We start from the raw sequence: 13,957 nt of genomic DNA on the forward strand, positions 1-13,957 counted from the left end.
AGATGATTAAAGTTTTAGATGGTGGCACAGAAGAAGAAGACCCAGGAACTTCATTGGCCCATTTGGAGCAAGCCTAGTGGCCTGATGTATAATAAAACCATAAGACTATAAGATATAGAAGCAGAATTAGGCTATTTGGTGCATCAAGTCCGCTCCACCATTTCATCATTGCTGATCCATTTTTCCTCTCAGCCCCAATCTCCTGCCTTCCCCCCATGTCCCATCATGCCCTGATTAATCAAGAATATATCAACCTCTGCCATAAATATACGTAAAGCCTTGGCTTCCACAGCTGCCCATGGCAATGAATTCCACAGATTCACCACTCTCTGGCTAAAGAAATTTCTTTTAATCTCTATTCTAAAAGGACACCCCTCTATTTAGAGGTATGTCCTCTGGTCTTAGACACTCCCAGCATAGAAAACATCCTCACCACATCCACTCAGAGAAGGCCTTTTATCACTCAACAGGTTTCATTCAGGTCACCCCTCACTATTCTAAATTCCGGTGAGTACAGGACCAGAGCCATTAAACGCTCTTCATATGACAAACTGCTTAATACTGGAATAATTTTCGTGAACCTCCTTTGAACCCTCTCCAGTTTCAGCACATCCTTTCTAAGATAATGGGCCCAAAACTGCAGAAAATACTCCAAGTAAGGCCTAAGCAATGCTTTATAAAGACTCAACATTTCATCTTTGCTTTGATATTCTAGTCCTCTTGAAATTAATGATAACATCACTTTTGCCTTCTTCACAACAGACTCAACCTGCAAATTAACTTTTAGGGAATCCTGCACAAGGACTCCCAATTCCCTTTGAACCTCAGATTTTTGTATTTTCTTTCCATTTAGAAAATAGTCAACCCTGTCATTTCTTCTACAAGAGTGCATGACCATATGTTTCTGACACAGTATTCCGTCTGCCATTTATTTTCCTCATTCACCTAACTGTCTAAATCCTTCTGTAGCCTCTCTACTTCCTCAAAACTACCTGGTCCTCCACCTGTCTTCGTATCATCTGCAAACTATGTAACAAAGCCATTAATTCCATCATCCAAATCATTGACATATAATATAAAAAGAATTAGTCCCAACTCAAACTCCTGTGGAACACCACCAGACACCAGCAGCCAATAAGAAAATTGCTCCCTTTGTTCATACTCTTTCCCTCCTACCAATCAGTTACTACTTTATCAATATTCAAATCTTTCCTGTCATACCATGGGCTAGTAGCTTGTTAAGCAGTCTCATGTGTGGAAACTTGTCAAAGGCCTTCTGAAAATCCAAGTGTACAACATCCACCAATTCTCCTTTGTCTATCCTGTTTATTACTTCTTCAAAGAGTTCCAACAGATTTGTCAGTGAAGGTTTTCCCTTGAGGAAACAATGCTGACTATTTTATCATGTGCCTCCAAATACCCCGAAACCACATCCTTAACAAGCATCTCCAACATCTTCTCAACCGCTGAGGTCAGACTAACTGGCCTATAGTTTCCTTTCTTCTACCTCTCCCCCTTCTTGAAGAGTGGAGTGACATTTGCAATTTTCCAGTCTTTCAGAACCATTCAATAATTAGTGATTCTTGAAAGATCATTACTATTGCCCCTACAATCTCATCAGCCACCTCTTTCAGAACCCTGAGGTGTACACCACCTGGACTAGGTGACTTATCTACCTTCAGACCTTTCAATTCCCCAAGAACCTTATTTCTAATAAATAGTAACTTCGCACACTTCTGGGCTCCTGACACCTGAAGCTTCCACCATACTGCTAGTGTCATTCACAGTGAAAAATGATGCAAAATAAATATTCAGTTTGTCTTCCATTTCCTTGGTCTCCTTTACTTTCCAGCATTCAGAATCTGAATCTGGTTTATTATCACTGCCATCTGATGTGAAATTGGTTAACTTTGTCACAACCACGAATTCGGCAGCGCAGCAGATTCCGCATTTGCGCTCGTGAACATGCATGAGTCAGCTAATTATTATTTCCTTGTGATAGGAATTAACTCCATTCATTCCATCACAGTTTTTGACAAGACTTGGACATGGGTTTAGCTACGCTTCGTTATCTGTATTCCGCCTTGCCTGGGAAATTGGACTGCAAACTCTGAAGACGAGCGGTATTCATTTTATTCTTAGTTGCTCTTTTCAGGGTTCGTTTATGATCTGAATGTTTTAGTCCATGGCCCTGTTTGGCCTTGCATTTATTGTTTTCTTTTTCTCTTTGACATTTTTTGCATTAAAGTCTGTGAAATATCGACCAGCTTCAGTGTCTCTCACTCCGCAGTTGGGCCATGTCCGCACCGGGTGACAAACTTAGCAGCAGTACAATGCAATACATAGTATCGGAGAAAAGAAACAAAGTATAATAATAATAATAATAAATAACTAAAGCAATTACAGTATACGTGTATTGAATAGATTAAAAACTGTGCATAAAACAGAAATACTATATATTAAAAAAGTGAGGTGGTGTTCAAGGGTTCAATGTTCATTTAGGGATCAGATGGCAGAGGGGAAGAAGCTGTTTCTGAATCGTTGAGTGTTCACCTTCAAACTTCTGTACCTCTTACCCAGTGGCAACAGTGAGAAAAGGGCTTGCTCTAGGTGCTGGAGGCCCTTAATAATGGGCACTGCCTTTCTGAGACAGTGCTCCTTGAAAATATCCTGGATACTTTGTAGCCTAGTACCCAAAATGGAGCCAACTAAATTTACAATCCTCTGCAGCTTCTTTCGGTCCTGTGCAGTAGCCACCCAGCGCCCCCCTGCCCCCCCCCAGCCCCCATACCAGACAGTGATGCAGCCTGTCAAAATGCTCTCCCCGGTACATCTATAGAAGTTTTTGAGTGTATTTGTTGATATACCAAATCTCTTCAAACTCTTAATAAAGTTGTCTTGCCTTCTTTATAACTGCATCGATATATTGGGACCAGGTTGGATCCTCAGAGATCTGGACACCCATGAACTTGAAACTGCTCAATATCTTCACTTCTGATCCCTCTATAAGGCTCGGTATGTGTATCTTCATTTTACCCTGCCCGAAGTCCACAATCAGCTCTTTCATTTTACTGACGTTGAGTGCCAGATTATTGCTGTGACACCACTCCACTTCCTGCATAGTGATACCATTATACAAGCTCTGATTCAAAGTAGATAACTCCTGGCTGCACTGCCTTTTTTTTCAAGATTGTAGCCAATTGGCTGGCAATAGAATGATGCGTAGTGACTCTAGCTGGGCTCAGTTAATTTGTGACACCAGTGAACATGTTTAGTTAAGGAGACCTGTATTATATTGCATGCGCTGAAAATGGGTTATGAGAAGCAAAATGCATTTAACATCTTTTATTTTTTTAGCTATGTAAAGAATTAGGTTTAATAAAAGCCTAAATAGATGCTAGAAATCCAAAGCAAAATACACAAAGTGCTGGAGGAACTCAGCAGGTCAGGCAGTATCCATGGAAATAAATAAACAGTTGGCATTTTGGGCCGAAACCCTTCTTCTGGACTAAGGATTGAACTTCATTGTAGTGAAGATTCATTAAGCAAATATTTGCTAACTGGAAGGGACAAGTATAATATCTGATTTATTTCACTGTTTCTGCGTTATAGTGCATGTAGTTGAACAATTCCTCATAGATAAAAAGGGAGAAAATATTCATTTTTACAGAGGACTTTGTGGAATTCATGTATAATGTAGCGGGAATGACCCAAATCACAATGGTAATCATTCTCATTAATGGAAACAAAAATTACACAGAAGATGTAATTGCCAAGATGATAATAAGGAACCAAGCAACCGTGCTGAACTGGTACGGCATGCTTCCCTCACACACTTATTAATTCAACATCAATCTCACACTATCCCAAAGGAAACAACACATGTTAATTCACTTGTTTTACTTGTTAATGCATAGATAACAACTGGTTAGTATGACAATGCCACTCGTTGGCCAATTGATAGATTTTTTCCCTAACACTGCCACAGCAGTGATGGAAGTGCCTGTGGTTCATATGCCTTGACTAAATGGTTTCACAGAAGTGGATACTGGGGACAGACTGTGCTTCTCCACTCCTCATGACATTCAAACCAATGTAGACAAGGTGGACGGCAGGGGCAATGCATTTTGCATTCAGAATGCTCACAGAGGAGATAATATGGAGCGGCAGTTATTAGCAAGTGAAATTATCTCAGATCCCTCATTTTACTTCACCCCTTTCCACCATCCAGGGTCCCAACATGTTCTCAATGGATTTACTTCCACAGCTTGCAATCCAGTATCTGCATACAGTTGTCGGAAACCACTGTTGTTTTAAATAATGTTTTATGAGATTTGCACTTTTTAACAAACTTGTGTATTTTTCACACTCTCTAGCAGAAAGCAGTGATAGCAGCTAAACTAATAGTTTATCACCTTTCTCATTTTCATTGACAATGTGTTAGCACATTACCCACATGATGTAATTATCTTAAATATGTAGCCTATTAATTAATTTATTAGTATCTCAGGATTTTTTTTAATCTTATCTGTAAAAGTGATAGATTTTTAAGAAGTGCCATCTTTTATTTCTTCTTTATTCCTTTGTCTTACACCCCTTAGCTTTAATCCCCCTCTTAACATTGTTTCTCAGTTCTTTATTTAGCTTGCTTGGAATTTGTATATTTGTTTGTGCTCTAAAATAAACTGAAATCTTGGAATTAAGACTGCTTACCATTCTTGACAGCTGGAAGAACCCCAAGGATCAGAAATTAAGCGGAGATCCAACACAATGTTCAAAATATGGTGTCCTCCATATGTCAGAAACCAAACACAAATCAGCTAAATGCTTTGTAGAACATCTCTTCAACCTGCAACAATTACCTTGAGCTTCCATCTTAATTCTCTGCCCCATTCCTATTCTGACCTCTCTGCCTTTAACCTGCTACACTCTTCAGTGGAGCCCAACCTAGATTCAATCAGTAATACCTTGACTTCCAGTCCAGATGAAGAGTCTTAACCCAAATCATCAACTGTCCATTTCCCTCCATAGTTCCTGCCTTTCCCACTGAGTTCCTCCAGTGTTTTGTATATTGTGCCAGATTCCAGCATCTGTAGTCTGTTGAGACACTGTGCTTTCTGCATGAGACTTTTACAGCTCTCTGGCCTCAGTATTGAATTTGACAATTTCTGATAATCAGCCTTCTTTCTGTTTCAGAACTGGCCAGCTGCTATGCCAGTTCATTCACCTACACCATTAGCTCAGTTTTTTTCTCTCCATAGATGCTGACTGACCTTCTGGGTATTTCTCTTTCGTTTCAGATTCCCAGTGAATGCTCTCTTCCTCCATCTCACAGTTCCAGCATGTTCATTTCTTTGTGTTGCATCTCCAACTGTCCTTGCTCGTCATTATCTGGAAAGCATTGTCAGCTGTACAAAGTTAATCTCCATCCTCTCACAGACATTCCTAGTCCTCTCTCCAGCCCACATCTCACCGTCCACTTGTCTGTCTTGTCGCTTTTCCAATTCTGATGAAGTGTCATTGAACTGAAACATACAGTACTGTGCAAAAGTCTAAGGCACCTACATATAGCTAGGGTTCCTAAGACTTTTACACAGTACTATAGTAATTTTATATATTGCATTGTACTGCTGCCACACAAAAAAAAATCATGACACATGAGTGATGATAGACCTGATTCTGAAATCGGTCTCTAGTATGGATTGAGAGGGGCAAGGGGGCAGGGAGAGGGAAATCAGGGTTGGAAAAAGACGAAGCAAAAGGAGAGGGAGTGGGAAGCACCAGAGAGACCTTCTGTAATGATCGATAAACCAATTGCTTGTAATCAAGTGACCTTGCCTGGTGTTTCAGGGCTGAGTGTCTGCACCACACTACTCTCTACCCCTGGCACTCCTTCTCTGCCACCTGTCCACACCACCCCTCCGACCCCCTCCCCCCCACCGTAGTGCTCCACCCTCACGATTCCCAACTTCCTTTGCTCCCGCCAGATTTACAAACTCACTTTCTGCTCTACATTTACAAATGCTACTCTACCTCCATTTACTGCATGTGTCCAAGACTTTTTGCACAGTACTGTAATTCTGCTTTTTCTCTACAGATGTAATCTGATCTGCTAAGAACTTTTTAATCTCAAATGAATTCCTCATCCTTCTCATTCTGTGCAGTGAAAAACACCAAGAGCTATATAAAGGTTGGGATTTTGACCTTCCTGACTATAGTTTGCAATGGTAGTCGTTCCTATTAAGGGGGTTGCACAGTGGTACAACTGCTAGAGCAGGAATCTCACAGCTGTAGTGACCCGGGTTCAACACTTCTGTCTACACAGGGTCTGCACTTTCTTACTGTGATAGCATGGCTTTGCACCAGGTCTTCCAGCTCTTCCCACATTTCAAAAATATGTGGGTTAGTAAGTTAATTGATCACTGTGCATTGGCACCCAGTGACACATGGTGTGTGGTGCATCTCTATTTCTAACAAAGTCATATGGATGAACAGCATGGAAACTAGCTCTGTGGCCTATCAAGTCTGTGCAGACCATCAAGCGCCTTTGTACACCAATTCTCCAAGAACACTTTTTGTTCTCCCCAAAATCCCATCAATTCCTCCCCACTCCAGTCAGCTTCTTTGTTTGTTTCTCATCTTGAATGAGATTCTGGAACTGCTGGATCCGGTGTTTTGCTGTTTGGACGTCGTTTTGGGTGCTTCAGTGCTCTGCAGATTCCGAGGGGGTTCTGGGAGGCAGAGGCAGCGTGAGCGGACCTCAAGGTGAGATGGCGCGCGAGCCGATGATTGATCCCATTTTAACGATTAAAGCTTCCATTGCTTAACAAGTAAAGCCACGAGGGTGATTGAAACAGCAAAGCGAGTGCGTAAGTTTGGCGATTGTTTAGGTGTTCTGGCACTCTGCAGTCTCCGGGAGGATTTCAAGAGGCAGCGTGCGCAAACCTCGTAGTGGGCAAGCTGCAAGATGGGATACAAACCAATGTTTGGCTTCATTTCACCAGTTAAAGCTCCCATTGTTCACCAATTAAAGAAATGACAGAGAGTGAAGTATTAAAGCAGGTGCAGAGGGTGAGCACCAGCTGCTTGCCTGTTGATTGGTTGCCCTGTACTGGAGAGGGGAGATCCTGCTGCCGCGGAGACTGTTGTCCAGGTTTTTCCGCAGTTTGGATTTGGACTTCAGACTATAAACTCTTTTTTTTCCAGTCTGATAGTCTTATATTCTGTATTTTTCACATGATCTTCTCTTTTTGTTTTTGTGTGGGGAGGGGTGTTTTGGGAGTCAATGTGCCTGATCCGTTTTGTTAAGCTTTTTTGTGCGGGAGTAGGGATTTTGGGATCGACGTGCCTGATCCATTTTGCTCAGTTTTTGTCTAGGAGGAGGGAGTAGGGGGTTGACATGCCTGTTCCATTTTTGTTTGTTTTTTTTTGTGGGGAGGTGGAATTTGGGGTTTGATGATCGTGCTGCCTTTCCGTTCTTGGTTTCATGGCTACCTGGAGAATTGGAGAATTTCAGAGTCGTATACTCTGATAATAAATAAACCTCTGAACCTTTGATTTCTAACTCACAAATACATGAGAAGGATAAATCGGAAGGGATTGTAATTTTTATAGTTTTTTTTTATATAGTTTTATGTTTGTTTTACACCTGTTGCCACAAAAACAAAACACATTGCACATCATGTGTCAATGATAATAAATCTGATTCTGTTTCTGAAAAATCTGAAATAACAGAAAATGCTCAAGGAACTCAGCAGCCTCTGTGGAGAAGAGAAACTGTCAATTGTTCAGGTCTATGAGAGTTGAACTCTATTCCTTTCTGCATCAAAAGAACATTGCTTCATCATCACTGTCAGCATTTAGCCTCCTCTCCCATTTTCACTTCTGGCTCCTCTGTCTTTTCACAACCTATATTTCCATTTTCCTGCTCTTTTTATTGCTAGCTAGTCTCTGGCAGAGGGTGAAATTATGAAACATGTGATCCATTGCAATTTGCCTATCGCCACAATAAGTCAACGGCAGACACAATCTCAACAGCTCTCCACATGGCTTTAGCCCACGTGGACAACACAAACACCTACGTCAGGATGATGTTCATCGACAATAGCTCAGAATTTAGTACCATCATTCCCACAATCCTGATTGAGAAGTTGCAGAACCTGGGCCTCTGGACCTCCCTCTGTAAATGGATCCTCAGCTTCCTAACCAGAAGACCACAGTCTGTCCGGATTGGTGATAACATATCCTCCTCGCTGACAATCAATAGGGGTGTGTGCTTAGCCCACTGCTCTACTCTCTGTATACCCATGACTGTGTGGCTAGGCATAGCTCAAATACCACCTACAAATTTGCTGACGATACAACCATTGTTGGTAGAATCTCAGGTGGTGACGAGCGGGCGTACAGGAGTGAGATATGCCAACTAGTGGAATGGTGCTGCAGCAACAACCTGGCACTCAACATCAGTAAGACAAAAGAGCTGATTGTGGACTTCAGGAAAGGTAAGACGAAAGAACACATACCGATCCTCATAAAGGGATCAGAAGTGGAGAGAGAGAGAGAGCATCTTCAAGTTCCTGGGTCTCAAGGTCTCTGAGGATCTAACCTGATCCCAACATATTGATATAGTTATAAAGAAGGCAAGACAGTGGTTATACTTTATTAGGAATTTGAAGAGATTTGGCATGTCAACAAATACATTCAAAAACTTCTATAGTTGTACTGTGGAGAGCATTCTGACAGACTGCATCACTGTCTGGTATGGAGGAACTACTGCACAGGACTGAAATAAGCTGCAGAAGGTTGTAAATCGAGTCAGCTCCATCTTGAGCACCAGTCTACAAAATACCCAGAGCATTTTTAGGGAGCGGTGTCTCAGAAAGGCAGTGTCCATTATTAATGACCTCCAGCACCCAGGGCATGCCTTTTTCATAGTCATAGTCACACTTTGTTGATCCTGAGGGAAACTGGTTTTTGTTACAGTTGCACCATAAATAATTAAATAGTAATAAACCATAAATAATTAAATAGCAATATGTAAATTATGCCAGGAAATGTCCAGGACCAGCCTATTGGCTCAGGGTGTCTGACCCACCAAGGGAGGAGTTGTAAAGTTTGATGGCCACAGTGTTCTCACTGTTACCATCAGGCTGGAGGTACAGAAGCCTGAAGGCACACACTCAGTGATTCAGGAACAGTTTCTTCCCCTCTGCCATCCGATTCCTAAACGGACATTGCAGCTTTGGACACTACCTCACTTTTTTAAAATACACAGTATTTCAGTTTTTGCATATTTTTTAAATCTATTCAACATATAGAATTGATTTATTTGTTTATTTATTATTATGCTTTATTTTATTTATTATTTTTTCTGTTCTAGATTATATATTGCATCGAACTGCTGCTGCTAATTTAACAAATTTCATGTCACATGCTGGTAATAATAACTCTGATTCTGATTCTGACTATGACATAGATCTTACAGACTCTGGATAGTATTACAGTGCATCCTCACAGCAACTGAAAATGCATCTTAGGGGCCACAATAACATTCTGAATTGGGGTCTTGCTGATTCTGTGACCAGGATCATAACTGCATTTGGCTCCACAAGCATGGATCGGTATCAGGAATTGAGAAAGGGAGAGGCTAGCTCTCATCCTCCAAGAGCAATTATCTATGTGGCATGCTGGATTTACGCAAAATGTACAGAATAGAAACCGGGGCATGCAGCCCAGCCAGTCTATGCTTTCACTTATGCTTCCCATCCCTCTTTAGCTTAGGGGTTCCCGACTTGGAGCCCACAGGTCCCTTGCTTGACAGTATTGGCCCATGGCATGTAATAGGTTGGGAGCCCCTGCTTTAGGTAAATCCTTGTATCAGTGTATTATGTATCATGAGTGTCCTGAAAATATGAGAGTCAAGCAAACTAAGATGGCACTGAGCACATGAAATATTTGGTCTAGATCATCAACAAGGGAATGAGAGTTCCTATGTAAAGACCAGGTTCTCAAGAGTATTCCAAAGTACCATATAAATTCCATCTAACACCCAGGAGGCCTGGTACCCTCACAACCCTGTGCATCTGCTGTGTTTACCAGATGCTCCCTGGTTTAGAGAGCATGATGTATCGTGAGAAGCTGGATAAGCTTGGGTTGTTGTCCGTGGAGTGCTGAAGGCTGAGGGGCGATCTGTTAGAGGCATTTCACAGCCTCGGCACCGCAGAGAGGGGAATGAACATCGAGGGACAGTGAGTGAAAGCAGCCTGACCCTTGCCTCTGGTCCCATGACTTAGGCTTTCCAATCTATCTAGGCCAACATTAAATTGTCCAAACAAGGGGTAGTGTCTCACTCCAGGACCCAGGCCCCAGTGCAATAATATACTGTGGGCTTAGACTTCGGTGCTCAGCTTGAAGCCGTTCTCGACTTCTCCAAATCGCTTACTTTAACTCCTTCTCCAATGGTGACAATATCTCCATCTGCAGCACATTACACTTCAGCTTTGCAACGCAACAGTGCAGCTCATCCCTCAAATCAGCTGCGCCTCCACTCACCTCTTCACTTATTGCAGTGATAGCTTACTGCAAGTTCTTGCCTTTCCAATTACCAGTAAGCTGCAGCTCGCCTTTCAGTAACGCCATCTTAGACTTTAAGATATATATAGCCAGGGTGCCTAACGCTTTCGCACAGTACTGTATTTATCAACGTGGAGCGGAGAACGAGTTTGTAAATCTGGCGGGAGCAACGTATGTTGGGGATGGTGATGGTGGAGCACTGCGGGAAGAGCGTGGGACAGGGGGCAGGAAGGAGTGCCAGGCAAGGTCATTTGATTCCAAGCAATTGGTTTTATTGATCATTACAGAATATCTCTCTAGTGCTTCCTGCTCCCTTCCCTCTCCATTCCCCTTTTCCCAGCCATGATTTGCCTTTCCCTACCCTCTTCCAATTCTCAGTCCACAATAGAATCAGGTTTACCATCACCTACATACTGTATTTCATGAAATTTGTTTTTTTTTTCACAGCCACAGTACAGTGCAATAGATAATGTGATTGCAGTGTTGTGCAGCCTAACTATATATGTGTGCCTAAGAGTTTTGTACAGTATTGAACCTGTGCCTGTGGTTGAGCTTACATCTTCATCCAGCTGCATGCTTATGGAAGAGATTAGGCTCAGAGACCATGTGACCAGAAGTAGTCATGAATGTGAAGGTCCACAGGGAGCCATTTTACATTTTTGCAAGTGGAGACTGAGTGAGAGGTGAGGGCAGGAATAAGAGGCTAGTGTTCCAGGGAGGTAAGCAGACATAATAAATGGAAATTAAAATTGCAACATTAAAGTAATTGGAAGAGGTGTCAGCATGAAGAAAGGTAAACAAAATATCTGTGAACCATAAGTTTCACCATAAAACCCAAATTGATCCCTAATACCTGAACATAACACTTAATAATATGGCTGTTCTGTACACAGGTGAATTTTATGCTAAATAAAACTATTTTGGAATTAATGCAATCATAATTTTTTCATCTTATTATCCCTCGTGGAATAAAATTAACTTTTAGCTTAATCAACTGAAACCAGAGAAGGAAACAAACTACCTTAAAAATATATTGTCCATGGGATTTAGGACAAACAATCTTTTAGAAAGCTCATGTTATTGCCCATGGTCCATTTAATCAATTCTTCATCAAATTATTTTAAACATAAAATTCCAAGGAAATTAAGATTTTCTACAAAGAAATACTCAATTTCAAAACCTGACATTGTCTAAATGAAGCTTGTCAGCAGATTCAATGGTCTGAGCATTTCAAAAAAGATAATTGGTGAGCAATTTGTGTATGGATCAGCACTTTGAGTACAATGTGATTATCGACAATAATACTGAATGGTCTATCTTTTGTTGTGTTATTTTTGAACATCCAAAATCAATATTGCATGCATAATTTTGAAATAAAAGCCTATTATCTTTTCATTTTGATTGTATTTCTTTATTTCAGCAACTTGATAATTGTAATGATTAAATCATAGACAGACATTGGACAGAGAAAATGCAATGTTAAGGTTACTCTAAATAAATCGATGCTCTGAAGTCTTTACAAACCCTGAAAGGAGTTGAAAGAGACAATGCTGAGATTTTTATCTTACAGTTCGGAAATGTTCAAGCCTCCCCAATAACTGATTCAATAGAACAGTTACAAGCAGCTTTTCAGTAATGATTCTGTTTCTTATACCCTGACAGATTTCAGAAAACAAATTATTTTGCTGGATTAAAGCACGGACAGGTTATCAGAAGAAACTTAGTAGAAAAAGAGGAATAGGCTATACAACTGATTAGGAAGGGCCAAGACACTATGAGTAAAGCAAAAACATAAAGAAAAAAACAACTACATTAGGGAAATGCTGGAGGAACTCAGCAATCAGGCAGTATCTATGGAGAGGAATTAACAGTTTATATTTTAGACCAAGGCCCTTCCTCAAGACTGAGAATGAAGGGAGTAGGAACTAGAATTCTAAGGGGGGAGGATGCGTGGAAGGAATACAATCTGGTAGGTGATGGATGAGACCAGGTGAGGGGGAAAGGTGGATGAGTGGGAAAGGAGGTATGAAGTAAGAAGCCTGGAGGGAATAGGGGAAAGAGGTAAAGGGCTGAAGAAGAAGGAATATAATTGGAGAGGAGAGTGTATCATTGGAGAAAAAGGGAGGAGGAGAGGAACCGGTGGGAGGTGATGGACAGCTGAGGAGAAGAGAAGGGATGAAAGGGTAAACAAAATGGATACTATTTCACCCCTTCTCTTCTGATATACTTGGGATATATTTGAAGACCGGAACTACTGGGAAAATCATGATGGTAGGATGGATTAGATTAGGACTCACAATGCTGAGAGGAAGCACAAAATATTCCCATTAAATTTACTTTAAATGTTACAGATTTGAAGAAATATAAGGAGCCTGCACTGGAGTCTTCTATATCTGGATGTCTGCATAGCACTTTAACATTAGGTAAGATCATAGAATTAGAATCAGAATCAGGTTTAATATCAGTGGTATATGTCATGAAATTTGTCTCAAATTGTACACACAGGCTTAAAAATAAGGAGCCATAAAAGGGTGAACAAATATAAAGTACAGGCGATATGGAAAATCAAATTACACACTTGGAAATGGGGATTCCCTTTCACAGTGATAACCAAACTGGTTCAGATGTTTTCTAAGGAACTTTCCAGCCTTTCCTTTATTTCCTTTAAGGACAATTTCCTTCATTGTCCTGAGACATTTGATGTCTGTCACTAACTAGAAGCAGACAGTTGCAATTGAAAGTATGTGAGTTGTGAAAGCACAAGGCATCAAACCACATTGGGTTATTTTATTTTCCTCCACATTATCTGCATCGGTCCAGAACCTACTGTGCATTGATTCTTAATATTTCAACTCAGAATGTGTATTTTGAGTTTCTAGATTGTTTTAAGAAAATGATATTGGTCAATTTCTGTTCCTTAACTTTTTCCTCACTTGGAAGTCATCAGTTCCAACACTTAAAAGATTTTCACATTTTACTGAGGGCACCAGAACAATTGAAAATACTAGAAATAATCGGTACATCAGATCACACCTCTGGGAAGAGAAACAGTTAACTTTACAGGTCAGAGACCTGTTGTTGAAACTGAAGAATTAATTCTGTTTCTCTTCCCAGAGTTCTGGTCTGATCTGCTGAGTATTTTCAGTATTTTCTATGACTTACTTTAGATTCCCTGCATCTGGAGTTCTTTTTTCATCTTCATCTCCCAGGACATTTAGAAAATGTTCTAACCACAGTGGAGTAGACCTGGAGACCTCTAGGTAAGAGAAAAATCCTTTTGCACCCTTAACTCATCTAAGCATTCCCATTCCCAATCTGCCTGTTCCCACTCACTGCCTCAATCTCTGGATTCCCACGTTCCCCCCGCCCATTCTCTAAGATATCC

This window comes from Mobula birostris, chromosome 30, assembly GCF_030028105.1.
Source record: "Mobula birostris isolate sMobBir1 chromosome 30, sMobBir1.hap1, whole genome shotgun sequence".
Taxonomy (NCBI): Eukaryota; Metazoa; Chordata; class Chondrichthyes; order Myliobatiformes; family Myliobatidae; genus Mobula; species Mobula birostris.